This window comes from Gymnodraco acuticeps, unplaced genomic scaffold (genome assembly GCF_902827175.1).
Source record: "Gymnodraco acuticeps unplaced genomic scaffold, fGymAcu1.1, whole genome shotgun sequence".
NCBI lineage: Eukaryota > Metazoa > Chordata > Actinopteri > Perciformes > Bathydraconidae > Gymnodraco > Gymnodraco acuticeps.
This window is the reverse complement of record NW_022990461.1, coordinates 406,686-421,125: the sequence shown is the minus strand read 5'-3', so window position 1 is coordinate 421,125 and position 14,440 is coordinate 406,686.

Sequence of the window (14,440 nt, the reverse complement as noted above, 5' to 3'; positions counted from 1 at the left end):
CGTCTCCAATCACCCCTAGAACACTTTACAGTAAAACTTCCCTTATGCGTCAACACAAAATCATCCGCTAATTCAGCAGCTCTAAGCACGATGGAAAGTTTCTGCTCATTTACATAAGTGGCCACACGCTGAGGGATAACATCTTTAAATTGTTCCAATACAATGAGTTCACAAATACCGTCAAAACTGGCAACCTTTGCTGCCACACACCACCGCTGAAAATGAGAAGTCAAATCACGGATAAACTCCACATGTGTCTGCTTATCCCCCTCGACCCAACTTCTGAACTTTTGACGATACGCTTCAGGAACCAGTTCGTATGATTTTAACACTGCTGATTTTACTCTAGCATAGTCCAAAGCATTTTCGCCACAAATAGCTGAATAGGCCTCCTGTGCTCACCCAGTGAGTACACACTGAAGTAACAGCACTCTGTCCGAATCTGACCAGTTTCTTGCCTCTGTTATGCGTTCAAATAAAGTAAATGTCATGTTGGCACTAACCGCAAGTAAGAAATAATATCGCCACTACCTGATGCCGACCTATCAGAACCATCCTCCACCGAAGAAAGCTTGCCCTCTCCTATCAGCCGTAATCTAGCATATTCCACCTCACATTTCATCTTTTCCACCTCCAGCACCTTCTCCACCTCTAAACGCTTCTTTACCTCCTGCTGCTGACCCCTCAACTTCTCCTGCTCCAACCTCAACTGCAACTTCTCCTGCCGCAACCTCAACTTCTCCTGCTCCAACCTCAACTTCTCCTGATTAAACTGCATGGCCAAAAGCTCCTTTTGCTGCTCGAACATCAAACCAGCTGTCTGAACCACTACCAGCACGACCCCTGCCGCACCAGACTCACTCTTCTGCAACACCCCCTGCTCAAACAAAGATGACAGCTTTAATCTCATGTTTCCGCTTGCTCCCTACAACAGCAATTTTATAATGCTCAGCTATTTCGACCAACTGCGCCTTCTGGCAATAATCTAAGAAAGACACTGAGGGCGCATCCACAAACGCCGACAAAGAAGCCATAATAAATTACCTATACCCAATCAGAAAGCATTACATTACATTGCATTTAGCTGACGCTTTTATCCAAAGCGACTTACAATAAGTGCGTTCGACCAACAAAATACAAACTTGAAAAAAACAGAATCATATAAGTACATCAGGTTTCATAGAGAAAAAATATTTCAAGTGCTACTCAACTGGCTTTAGGTAAGCCAGTCCTTTATTAGTATATAAGTGCTTTGTTAATAGTTCTATTGCTCGAAGTGGAGTCGAAAGAGACGAGTTTTCAGTCTGCGCCGGAAGGTGTGTAAGCTATCTGCTGTCCTGATGTCAATGGGGAGCTCATTCCACCATTTTGGAGCCAGGATAGCAAACCCACGTGTTTTTGCTGATGGGAACTTGGGTCCCCTTCGCAGCGAGGGTGCAGCGAGCTGTTTGGTTGATGCAGAGCGGAGTGCACGTGCTGGGGTGTACGGTTTAACCATGTCCTGGATGTAGGAAGGGCCAGATCCATTCGCAGCATGGTACGCAAGTACCATTGTCTTGAAGTGGATTCTAGCAGTTACCGGAAGCCAGTGGAGGGAGCGGAGGAGCGGCGTGGTGTGGGAGAATTTAGGAAGGTTGAAGACCAGACGAGCCGCTGCATTCTGGATGAGCTGCAGAGGTCGGATGGCACATGCAGGTAGACCAGCCAGGAGGGAGTTGCAGTAGTCTAGGCGTGAGATGACGAGAGCCTGGACCAGAACCTGCGTCGCTTTCTGGGACAGCTGGGGACGTATCCTCCTGATGTTGTAAAGCGTGTATCTGCAGCAGCGGGTTGTAGCAGCGATGTTTGCAGTGAAGGACAGTTTGTTATCTAGGATCACACCCAGATTCCTTGCAGTCTGAGTCGGGGAAACAACAGAGGTGCCGATGTCAAGAGTGGGACAATCTTTTCCCGGAAGGAAAAGCAGTTCAGTCTTGTCAAGGTTGAGCTTGAGGTGATGAGCAGACATCCACTGAGAGATGTCAGCTAGACAAGCAGAGATGCGTGCGACGACCTGGGTCTCTGAGCGGGGAAAGGACAGAATGAATTGGGTGTCGTCAGCGTAGCAGTGTTATGAAAAACCATGCGGGCTAATGACAGATCCAAGCAAGTTTGTGTACAAGGAGAAGAGGAGGGGACCAAGAACAGAGCCCTGAGGGACCCCTGTAGTTAATTGACAAGGGTCGGACTCCGACCCTCTCCAAGTAACCCTGTAGGTGCGGCCTTTGAGGTATGAGGAAACTCCAAGTTCTTGGAGAGTGCGAAGGAGGATCTGATGATTCACCGTGTCGAATGCAGCAGACAGGTCCAAAAGGATGATGACAGAGGAGAGGGAGGCTGCTTTAGCAGTGTGCAGTTCCTCAGTGACAGCAAGGAGGGCAGTTTCTGTGGAGTGACCTGCCTTGAAACCAGACTGGTGCGGATCCAGAAGGTTGTTCTGATGGAGATAACAGGAGAGTTGTTTAAAGACAGCGCTTTCAAGTGTTTTAGACAGGAAAGGGAGGAGAGAGACAGGCCTGTAGTTTATAACATCAGACGGGTTGAGAGTGGGTTTCTTTAGGAGAGGGTTTACTCTTGCATCCTTGAGACTGTTTGGAAAGTGACCAGAAGTTAGAGAAGTGTTGATGAAATGGGTGAGAAACGGTAGAATATCAGGAGCGATAGTCTGAAGGAGGTTTGAAGGGATAGGCTCCAGAGGACAGGTGGTAGGGCGGGCAGAGGTAATGAGGGTAAGAACCTCACTTGGAGAGAGAGGGGAAAAGGAGGTCAGTGTGTGGGTGAAAGGAGGGTCTGGTGACCCAGCGGTGAGTAAAGGTGAGTCAGAAAAAGAAGAGTGAATATCATCAACCTTTTTGTGGTTAACAAAGTCGCTTGACAGAAGGGAGGAGGGGGAAGGGGTTTTGGGAGGGTCCAAGAGGGTGGAGAAGATGGAAAATAGTTTTTTGGGATTGGAATATGAAGATTGGATCTTATCTTGAAAGAAAGTGCTTTTTGCCTGAGAGATCGAAGCAGAGAAAGAGGAGAGGAGGGCCTGATAGGTTAGGAGGTCGTCAGGGTGTTTGGATTTCCACCGTTTCCGCTCAGCTGCCCGAAGGACGGTTCTATTAGCACGCAGTGCGTCATTTAGCCAGGGAGCAGGAGGGGACTGACGAGCCTGCCGAGATGTGAGAGGACAGAGAGAGTCCAGAGAGGATGAGAGAGTAGAGAGGAGAGTTTCTGCAGCAGAGTTTGGAGGTAGGAGTTGGAATGAGTCAGAGGAAGGGAGGGCTGAGAGCACCGATGAGGCAAAGGTAGAGGGGGAGAGGGAACGAAGGTTATGGCGGACAGGTGCAGGATGAGAAGAGATTAGTTCGTTATGTTTGGAAAGGGGTAGAGACAATGAAATGAAGAAGTGATCGGATGTGTGGAGCGGGTTTACAGAGAGGTTAGAAGTAGTGCAGTTCCTTGAAAATATGAGATCAAGGACATTGCCAGCTTTATGAGTTGGTGGGGATGGAGACAGTGAGAAAGCAAAGGCGGTTAACAGAGATGTTAGTTAGTCTATGTTCCCTGTCTGGAGGTTGAAGTCTCCGAGAAGTACAGCGGGAGGGCCAGTTTCAGGGATGTGTGAGAGGAGATGATCTAATTCCTCCAAGAAGTCCCCCAAGGCGCCTGGTGGACGGTAGAGAACAACAATGGTTAGCAAAGTATTAAACTGCCAACACGCATGGGCAAAATACAAAACCCAACAGAGAATTTTCCCCCTAAGTGCCTAAGCAAAATCTTACTAATCTCACCTAGTCTTCATGTGGCTTGCGGCGGGTAATTAAGCACTGGAACCCGGCGGAGTTATGGAGCGACCTGCACGCAGGTAACAGCTGTCAGACAGACAGCTGTCCGAAAACAGCTAACACTAACCACGTCGCCACAACACTATGAAAACAAAAAACAGACGCAACCCAAGGGGAAACGCCACTTAAGCCTGGCGGGGAAAACTCTTTACAAAAGCGTAACAAGCAGCAACACCTTACCTTCTGATTGGCCCACAAAACCTGACGACATGTCAAACACTAAGCTTCCTGAAACCCAAAAAACTGATGAACCCACAGGGGCATCACAAGTACAATATAAGACAAGCACAAGTTTCATTTCTGGGCCATATTCCATTATACTTTTTTTATTTGCTGAGGGCCGATTCAAAATAGTCCACGGGCCACATTTGGCCCCCGGGCTAAAGTTTGGACACCCCTGGGCTAGATAAATAACACAATAAAAACACCTCCCTCATTTTTTTTTTAATTACAGCACTACAAAATACTGTACATTTGCTTAGCTATACCTTAACATCAGCTATACGAAGGAGAGATTAACCAAACAGTAAAATCATATGATGTTTTTATAAGGACCTTTTTCCCTCAGAATTCTTATGGCCCTCTGACGGCCCGTCCACACAGCGGCGTGCGTTGAAGCTTCCAACTTTTCTGCCCATTCACTTTGAATGGGGTGACGTCACTTTTAGCCGAACTGCATTTTGGGAAGCGACGTGGAGCGTTGCTGGCTTCAAAAGTTGAGCAATGTTCAACTTTTGAGGCGTCAGCCAATGAAATCCCGTTTATGCAAATCTGCCAGTACAAGCGCTAGCCAATCAAACCGCGTGTATGCTGGGAGAGACTACGCAGGTCATTTCCTCATATTAAAAAAAATGGAGGGAAAATTCATTATAGCGGTGCTGTATGATCAGTCTCTGTTCATCTACCGGGATACAAACCGGAGGAGCGAGGCATGGAGGGAGGTGGCAGAGACAGTGGATGAAACTGGTAGGTTTTCGCCTGTTTGGGGATTTTATATCCAGTTTACTTCGTTTTAACATTGCTATTGCTTTGTATGTCGGGGGCGGGAGATTCATGTGATTGGTTGTCGCGTTGCTCGCAAAAAATCCCCAAGCTTCAGACACGCCCACCGCCAAGCGTCAACGCACGCCGCTGTGTGGACGGGCCTTCATGGCGCATTTCCACTGCAGCGGGTAGCCCCGTTTAAGTGTCCTTAATCGTCCTCAAGCGGCCATGCCAGTTTTTGGTGGCCTTTCCATATAGCGTAGCACCGGCTAGCGGGTACTTTTTCCGGCCCCATAAATCGTGGTTATATCAGGCCAGGGCCAAGGCTGAACTAGTGACGTCAACACTCTCGACTGCTGATTGGTCAGAGAGAATCGTCACAAGATCGCGCGCGAGATCATCCTTAGCGTCGCATATATATCTAGAAGCAAGCTTGCAGCATTTTTATACACATTACATTTTTGTAAACGGAGGAGCTACAAAAATGGCAACGTAAAAAAAAAGCACATCGTGGTCGACCGAGGAGGTGACGACGTTCCTACATCTCATTGGGGATGATAAAATCCAGCTGGAGCTCGACGGAACAACTCGAAATGTGAAAGAAAAAAAAAGCCGATCGCCACTGCGTTTACACTGCGTTGCTACCCCAGGTCCTAAACTGTAATGGAAATGTGCCACAGCCTCGGACGGCCAACGAGGCAGCCCGAGGCCTGAGCTAGGACGCTTAGGGACCCCGCTGCAGTGGAAATGTGCCATAATAAGCTAAACTCAGGATATTGCTGCCTTGGTTACAAAACCTGGGTGAGAAAGGACAAAGGAACAATGTGAATACTGACCCTCTGCATTGTATTCGTCCTATGTATCCTAGTTACTTTCTGTGCATGTAAACATAGTGAATCCCTTTAATAATCTTAGCTCATAGGACAGCAGTGAAAGGTAAAGCCATTCTTACATGAAAGCTTTGTATTGAAACTGACATAAACCCAATGAAACCGGGCTCAAGTGGGCCCCTCCCACTTACTGCTGAGCCTGGTTAGTCATGCATGCTATGGGATGAACAGAATGCAATCAGCTTCTTCCTTTTAATAGAGCTGTTGAGTCAATCGCAAACCTTTGCCGGCCACAGCGCTGAAGGTGTATGAAGAGGCACTAGGCCAGCTGATGGGGCCTGGAGGCATGATCACTTTGCTCATAAATTGGGCATGCATGATATTATGCATGTCGCGAGAGACAGTGGTGAGAGCCAGAACATATGTGTGTGTGTATGCATGTAAACTCTTGGTGTAGGGAAGCTTGTGTTTGCAGTAGAGGGAATCCACTACTGTTTGTTTTGCGTGTACTCTCTGTGAGCCTATGTATAGACTGTAAAACGAAGCTGAACGCATACACTGGTATGTATAACGAATTCTGTCAGTATTCGCTGGTGTGCGGGTGACACAGACTTGTCACTGGAGATGGTTTTTTGATAGAGTGGCTGAAGGGGATTCTAATGAGATCCCGGGAAGGAGAGAGCAACATCTTCCATGATCAGGCTTTCAAGTGGAGGGTGGTTGGGTCAGACAATGGAAATTAGACTGGGAGAGGAAGGGCATCGTATGACTGATATGAGCTGACATTACTGGACGGTATGCAGAAGCAGAGCCATCACCAAGGGAATATGGAACACATTATGCAGCCTGGATGGACCGTAGATCATGTCCAGAACGTGTATTTGATGATTACATTAATTGCTCTTTATAAATGTCTGGGGTCATCTGGTTTACTCTGTTACTAGCGGAGTAAAATAATAATAACTATATTTAAAACTACAGGATAAATGAGGAGGTTTTAATACTTGATATAGAGATGCTGTATAATAATGACAACGACACAGCGAGAAAAAGACAGGGTGGGTGGAGGAATCACATTCCATAAGGTTAATTATCAATAATTAAAACAACTGGTGTTTTATCTGGTGATTAGATAGGGGGACCGAGGCCATATAACCTTAGGGTTACAACATTCTTGCTTCGGTGGGAAATGTAATTTTGTGCAATGATTAAATCATAAGATGGGATGGAAAGTAATATAATTAAAGGTTGGGTCCATGTTATATCTTGTTCATTCATTGATTGCTCAGGTCATTTAAAGTACACCAATATATTTTTTTGCAGCATAATTCTGATTTAAAACACATAATTGACAGCAGCATATTATTTTCTTACCCGTAGAAATCTTAAAAAGATGCAGCACTAGAAATGATTGACTGGTTGCTTATACATCCAATTTTATTTTTATATTAATATAATTTCTACATGTGTCTCATTGGAATGATAGATGTAGCTACATACAGTCATTAAGTGAGATTGGAGTTCTTGGTATGCAACATCCTTGTTTGCTTTTAGTCGGTGTTAAAAGTCAACATGCATTTTTATAGATGTACTGCCTTGGATGATAAAACTAAGGCTTTTCCCAACAGAGAGCCGGATGATCTGAATATTAAAGCACAGTGTTTTTCAAATGTATTCAGCATGTGTTGTTCCCAGTGTAGCTCTGACCCTGCAGTAAGAACCTTCTTTGAGGATTCACACAGCCCCATCACATAATTCAAGTGGATTCTGCCCATGGGGACCAATATCAAAGACTTTAGTTTCTATTACCAGATTGCATGTTTGTGCTGTGCTTCCTACCCTCTGAGCCGAGGATCAGCATTTGACTGAAGAACTGCAACTCACTCTAATTGAGGAACCTTGAAAACAATAACAAATAGTGTCTAAATGCAAAGGTTATTGTCATGTAGCTCCATCTCTTTATTATGCTGTTTGATGTCAATATTCCCTTGGTGGAATTGTGTAACCAGCTGAGTATTGGACACAATAACACTTAAGATGTCCAGCTGTAACTGTTTGCAGTGAAACAGTGTTATGATAAAGCGCATCATGTTTTTTAGTGTTTTTTCAATGTCGTGAGGAGTATCCTTGTGGCAGAATTGAAAAACAAATGAAATTGGCAAGGGTTGTGTACAATGTATGATATGATAACACTTCTCATGTCTATTTTTATTTTTTTACTTTTTCAAAGGAAACCCACATTATAAATGATGGTGAGGAGTGTTAAGCGGGAATTGAGTGATCAGAGGGATATTACTGTATCTCATTTACACTTTGGGACATGTAGGATCCCAAGAGTTTGACCTTGCTAGAAACAGTGAGCATATTTTGGTGGAGATTGACAGAATCTGTAACTGTAATTTTTTTTGCATGGTGATCTGTTTTTGCCTTGTAATGTAGAATATCATAAGCCATCTTAATGTCACTTCCTTTAAAGGTCCCCTATTACACAGTTTTTCATCAATATATTATAGGTCTCAGATATATACAAAACATGTCTCAAGTGTTTGGCTCGAAATACCAAACAGATAGTGTATTGTAGCATCCCATAATCCCCTCTGTTTCAGCCCTGTTTCAAAAATGCTGATTCTGTGTCTTTAACTTTAGATGTAAATAAGGTGCCACCCCTCTGACAGATGTTTGGTTAAAAATAACACAATGGTGCTCTAGGAGGAGATTCAGGTGATAAGGTGGGGGGTGTTATCTTGGTGTGTTATTGGCTAATGGTTAAACAAGCCAACAAATCGTTATGACATCATAAAGTGGCCAAAATCTGATCAGCTCATTTTCAGACAGGTTTTTATATAAATGGATCAGGACAAAAAGTGAGAGAATCTTTTTTCCTGAAACTTTCAGAATCTCTTTACACAGAGGGGACACATGTATGTATCAAAGTGGATTTTGCATAATAGGTGAGAAAAACACTCATTTAAAGGTCCCATGTCATGGCCATTTCTGCTGATCATAATTCCATTGTTGAGGTATACTAGAATAGATTTACATTGTTCAATGTTCCAAAATCACATTGTTTTTCTCATACAGCATCTCTGTATAATAGTGTATTCACTCTCAGTCCTACACGCCTTGTTGGAGCTCCTTCCCCCCCCCCCCCCCCCTCCCTATGAGCCCACTGTGCTCTGATGTGTGTTTATGTGTTACAATGGCGTTTGTTAGAAACCAGAAAATGACACCAGTAATGACAAACAGATGAGAATTGCCCATGGGGTCTGGGTGCTGTGTTGGCGAGACACCGCAGAACTCAGCCTGAGCACACACACGTGAGTCAGGGTTTCTGTAAGCCGGTAATTATCGGTTTTGAGCTGGTAAAATGTATTTAAAAAACGGTAAATTCAAAACCTGCCGGTCAAAATGTCCTGAAATAATTAGGGATGCTCTGATAGATCGGCCGCCAGTCATTATCGGCCAATATTCACTCGCAACCTGTTAGACCCCAAGCCTGTTTTTCAGGTCTCAGGCTCGAAAATGACATTTCCAGAACAAATGACCATAACTACACTTCTAAAAGGGGAAAATTCATAATATTTTTTCTCAAAGTAATGATAAACCTGTGAGTTGGATGTAGAAAAGTCAGAATCAATATAGCTGTTTTTTATTTTAAAGAAAATTCAGATTGAACATAACGTAAAAAACTGTAAATTATAGTGTCCGTCCAAAAAATATGTTTTACTTATAGTGAAAACTACCCTTGGATGAGGGTTAGTACTAAAAGCTTTAGGAATCCAAAGTACAACATATAATAAGTACCCTGTATCAAGATTGATGCAAAACAAGTGACATGTGACCTTTTTAGAGAGGTTTAGCAAACTGGAACCCATTGGTCGATTTTGGTGATTGACATCTCTTTCTGACCGTTAGAGCCAATAGAATTGAAGAGGAGTTTTCACATAGACACCAACGTTAACACAAAAAGGTGGGGGTTTTGCACATGTAGTTTTGCATGAGAGTGAAGCTATCTCTCGCTATGACATCTGGAAACAGAAAAGCAGGGTTTATTGCTTATGGATTATCAGAAATAATTTCACACATTGCATGGATTAACCTATAGATTAACTTCAGCAGCGTTTTTATTTTTTTAATGCCATTGAAGACCAGTTTTGACCAGACAACGACACAGGTAGGCCAAGTTGCCGGTTTTAGCTACCTAGCGCCACATGTTTTGATGTCTGTTCTTGTTATTATCTCCGCAAGTTCTTATCATAGAGTGATGATGTATGTACCCATCAATTATGTGTCATCTCACGATGTGAATCGATGTGCAGAAAATATAAATAATAAGGGTTTTATGAGTGAGTTTCTGTGCAGTAATCTGTTAGCATTTTTCGCTCGTTGCTAATTCAGAGGCTCAGCGTTAGCATTGTGTTTATGTTTTTTTTAAAACAAAAAAAATATCAGTTAGCTGAGTTTCTTCCCGTTACATGGACATAAAACATTCATAGTGTATTACATCTTAAGAAGCCCTCAGACACTTTTGCTTGCAGATGTTGTGATTTCGGCCCCTTCGGCGGGTCCGTGGGGTTTAAGATCGGTGCTCTCTATGAAGGCCGATCAGGAGAGCTGGATCTGATCGATATGGACATAAACGCGAGTGAAGTCGGCTATAACCGGACGTGAGAGAGAGATCAGAGATCAGATCAGCTGCTGAGTCTGACGGAGACACGCTGCTCTACATGATCACCTGAAGCCCCGCCCGCTGTCTAGCGAGCTGGATGAGATACTGACGGGCTGTCAGGAGAGAGCGAGGGAGGGAGAGAGGAAAAAGAGAGGATCCGGTTTCTCCCGTGTTATTATTCAAAGTTAATGTACATTTTTGAATAATGTACTTTCTCTAATATATACTGAACAAAAATATAAATGCAACACTTTTGTTTTTGCTCCCATTTTTCATGAGATGAACTCAAAGATCTAAATCATTTTCTATATACACAAAATAACCATTTCTCTCAAATATTGTTCACAAATCTGAAAAAAATCTGTGATAGTGAGCACTTCTCCTTTGCCGAGATAATCCATCCCACCTCACAGGTGTGGCATATCAAGATGCTGATTAGACAGCATGATTATTGCACAGGTGTGCCTTAGGCTGGCCACAATAAAAGGCCACTCTAAAAATGTTCAGTTTTATCACACAGCACAATGCCACAGATGTCGCAAGTTTTGAGGGAGCGTGCAATTGGCATGCTGACAGCAGGAATGTCCACCAGAGCTGTTGCCCGTGAATTGAATGTTCATTTCTCTACCATAAGCCGTCTCCAAAGGCGTTTCAGAGAATTTGGCAGTACATCCAACCGGCCTCACAACCGCAGACCACGTGTAACCACACCAGCCCAGGACCTCCACATCCAGCATGTTCACCTCCAAGATCGTCTGAGACCAGCCACTCGGACAGCTGCTGCAACAATCGGTTTGCATAACCAAAGAATTTCTGCACAAACTGTCAGAAACCGTCTCAGGGAAGCTCATCTGCATGCTCGTCATCCTCATCGGGGTCTCGACCAGACTCCGGTTCGTCGTCGTAACCGACTTGAGTGGGCAAATGCTCACATTCAATGGCGTCTGGCACGTTGGAGAGGTGTTCTCTTCACGGATGAATCCCGGTTTTCACTGTTCAGGGCAGATGGCAGACAGCGTGTGTGGCGTCGTGTGGGTGAGCGGTTTTCTGATGTCAATGTTGTGAATCGAGTGGCCCATGGTGTTGGTGGGGTTATGGTATGGGCAGGCGTATGTTATGGACGATGAACACAGGTGCATTTTATTGATGGCATTGTGAATGTACAGAGATACCATGACGAGATCCTGAGGCCCATTGTTGTGCCATTCATCCACGACCATCACCTCATGTTGCAGCATGATAATGCACGGCCCCATGTTGCAAGGATCTGTACACAATTCCTGGAGGCTGAAAACATCCCAGTTCTTGCATGGCCAGCATACTCACCGGACATGTCACCCATTGAGCATGTTTGGGATGCTCTGGATCGGCGTATACGACAGCGTGTTCCAGTTCCTGCCAATATCCAGCAACTTCGCACAGCCATTGAAGAGGAGTGGACCAACATTCCACAGGCCACAATCAACAACCTGATCAACTCTATGCGAAGGAGATGTGTTGTACTGCGTGAGGCAAATGGTGGTCACACCAGATACTGACTGGTTTTCGGACCCCCCCAGACCCCCCCAATAAAGAAAAACTGCACGTTTCAGAGTGGCCTTTTATTGTGGCCAGCCTAAGACCCCGGCCACACGAGGAGGAAAACGGCTAAACGCATAGGATTAACGCAAACGCAATCGCAAACAAGCTTCCGTCCACACGCAATAGTTATCCGGATAGTGTCTGCCCACACGAGACTAGGGCTGTACATCTTCACTGGTCTCACGATTCGATTACGATTATCCTGTCAACGATTCGATTCAATTCGATATCCCGATGCATCCCGATGCATTACGATTCATACCAATGCGTTGCATCCTCAATTTTCTATATTACTGCACATAGCTTATTTTTCATCAATGCATACATGCAGTAAATACATATGAACTCTCTTTTTATTATTTAGAAAGTGCTTCAGAAATCAATAACATAAATGTCTTGACATTCATTTATAAACCAAAATAAATGAAGTGTATAGGTCTAGCCTCCCTATATCTGTGTGTGAAGTTGTTCCATCCTCAAAAACAAAAAAAATAATGCTTCTGCAGTCTAGCTGCAGCTTCTAGCAACGGCCTTCTGTTAAAGAAAGGACACTGAATGTCCTGAATGTGGCATCACACACAGGACTTGAGTCTGAACACAGCAGGCAACAGGAGTATTGACAACAACATATAACAACTAAAATACTGCATGTGGGTGCACACTTACATTCTCTGTCTTACTGTTACATAAATCCCATGAATGTATGAGATTAAGTTAGCTTCATTATATCTCAGTGATTAAGTGAATAAGAAAGTTTCTATCGGGTCACTATCAGCCTGTCACTCATTATTTTCAGGGAGGGGGCGGGGTTTGGAGGAACGGAGAGGAGACGGTGATCGCGGAAGCTTTTTTCCTCCTGCCTTCACAAACTTTACACACGTATATATCGTCTGAAAATTGCTAGAGGACATTCATACTTTGCAATCCAAGACTTAATTAAATCCACCAAAAACCTGACATGATTGTAACGCGATTATTTTTGAAAAACATAAATTCCTGTGCCGCAGCGACACGGAGTGATTCAGAGCGGGTCCTTCTGCTGTTGGTTCTGGACTAGTGTTCTTGTGTTGGTGGATAAAGCAGACTGCTCCGTGTTTGGTGTTGCTGTGCCGCTGTCACGTCTGTTCCCTGATCTCTGCGTCACCGACCAATTTGATATTAAAGTGACAGAAAAAAAAAACGTTATAGTAAAGCCGCGGCCGGAAAATCAGGAAGCAACGTTACTACGCTATAACCGATTATCTTCCGTCACTGCATCGAGACCGAATCGTCCACGTCCGCATCGCAATGCATCGTAGAAACGATTATTTTCAACACCCCTACACGAGACCGCTCCGTTTAGCTCCAACCGCTGGAGAAGCTGCAGTACATATGCAGGAGCCTGTACGTGGCGCTGTAACTTCCTCCACAAAAGCAGCGAAGAAGCATGGTTGTCATGGTTGCCCTTTTGTTTATTCTCCGCGGTGGGGGCCGAGGGAACCGGGCAGAGTTTTTCGCCAGTCAACGTGTATTAAAGTTTAAATCTTCCGACAAAATTATAAAAGTGCCGGTCAAAGGTCTTCTTTGTTATTTATTGAGCTTTAAAACAAATGAATAATGACTCTATATAATATAATAATAAAAATACACGGAGCCTCTCTTTTTCCACCCTCTCTTTGGACAGCGCCAGTGTCTGTTTCATGCAGCAGCTGATCCAGTAATGAGTGACCCGGCCGACAGTAAAAATAAACATATTTATAACTAGTTTAGGTAGTTTGAGAGGTGTCTCCGTCCTGTCAGATTAGACTTCACTTGCGTTTATGTCCATATCGAGAGAAAGATAAATAATCTGAATTCAGTGTGCAGTTTACTTTGACGCGGGGGTGAGCAGCAGAGGTGGGGAGAGGCGGGGCTATTGCGCAATCATTATCAGAAAATGATCGCTGAAGCTGCAGTACATATCCACAAAAGCAGCGAGTAAGATCCCCCCCGGATGTGTAAGTCGGCTGTAGATGTTGCACAAAGAACTGTAGCATGGTCAGTAGCGTCCGGAGCACGATAGCAACTCTGCGATCCGCCATTGTTGTTGTTGTTGGTGGCGAAACCATGGATGTATAATAAGAACTGGATACAGCGTGGGAGGCGGGGCCTCATTCATTCCTATGAGAGCTGCTCATTAGCGCATGATGATAACATGGCCCAACTTTTGAGAGAGTGAAACGTCACAGATTACCCAGCATGCCTGAGAAGTACCCGTATGTGCACTCATAGAGCATGCGCGACTTTAACCAAAATGCTCGTTCACATCAAGCACGTCAATTTGCGTACACGTAACAGCACCGCGTGTTCATGACAGCATGGTAATGGATTGTTGTTATCATGGATTTGATATGAACGAGGCGGCAGTTAGCAGCTAGCGGCTAGCTAGTAATGATGCTAATGTACACATCAATCGTTATGTAGGCCTACTTATATTACGCTGTAACAGGATCTAGTGATATCCAACAGAGCTTCATTTAGCATGAAAT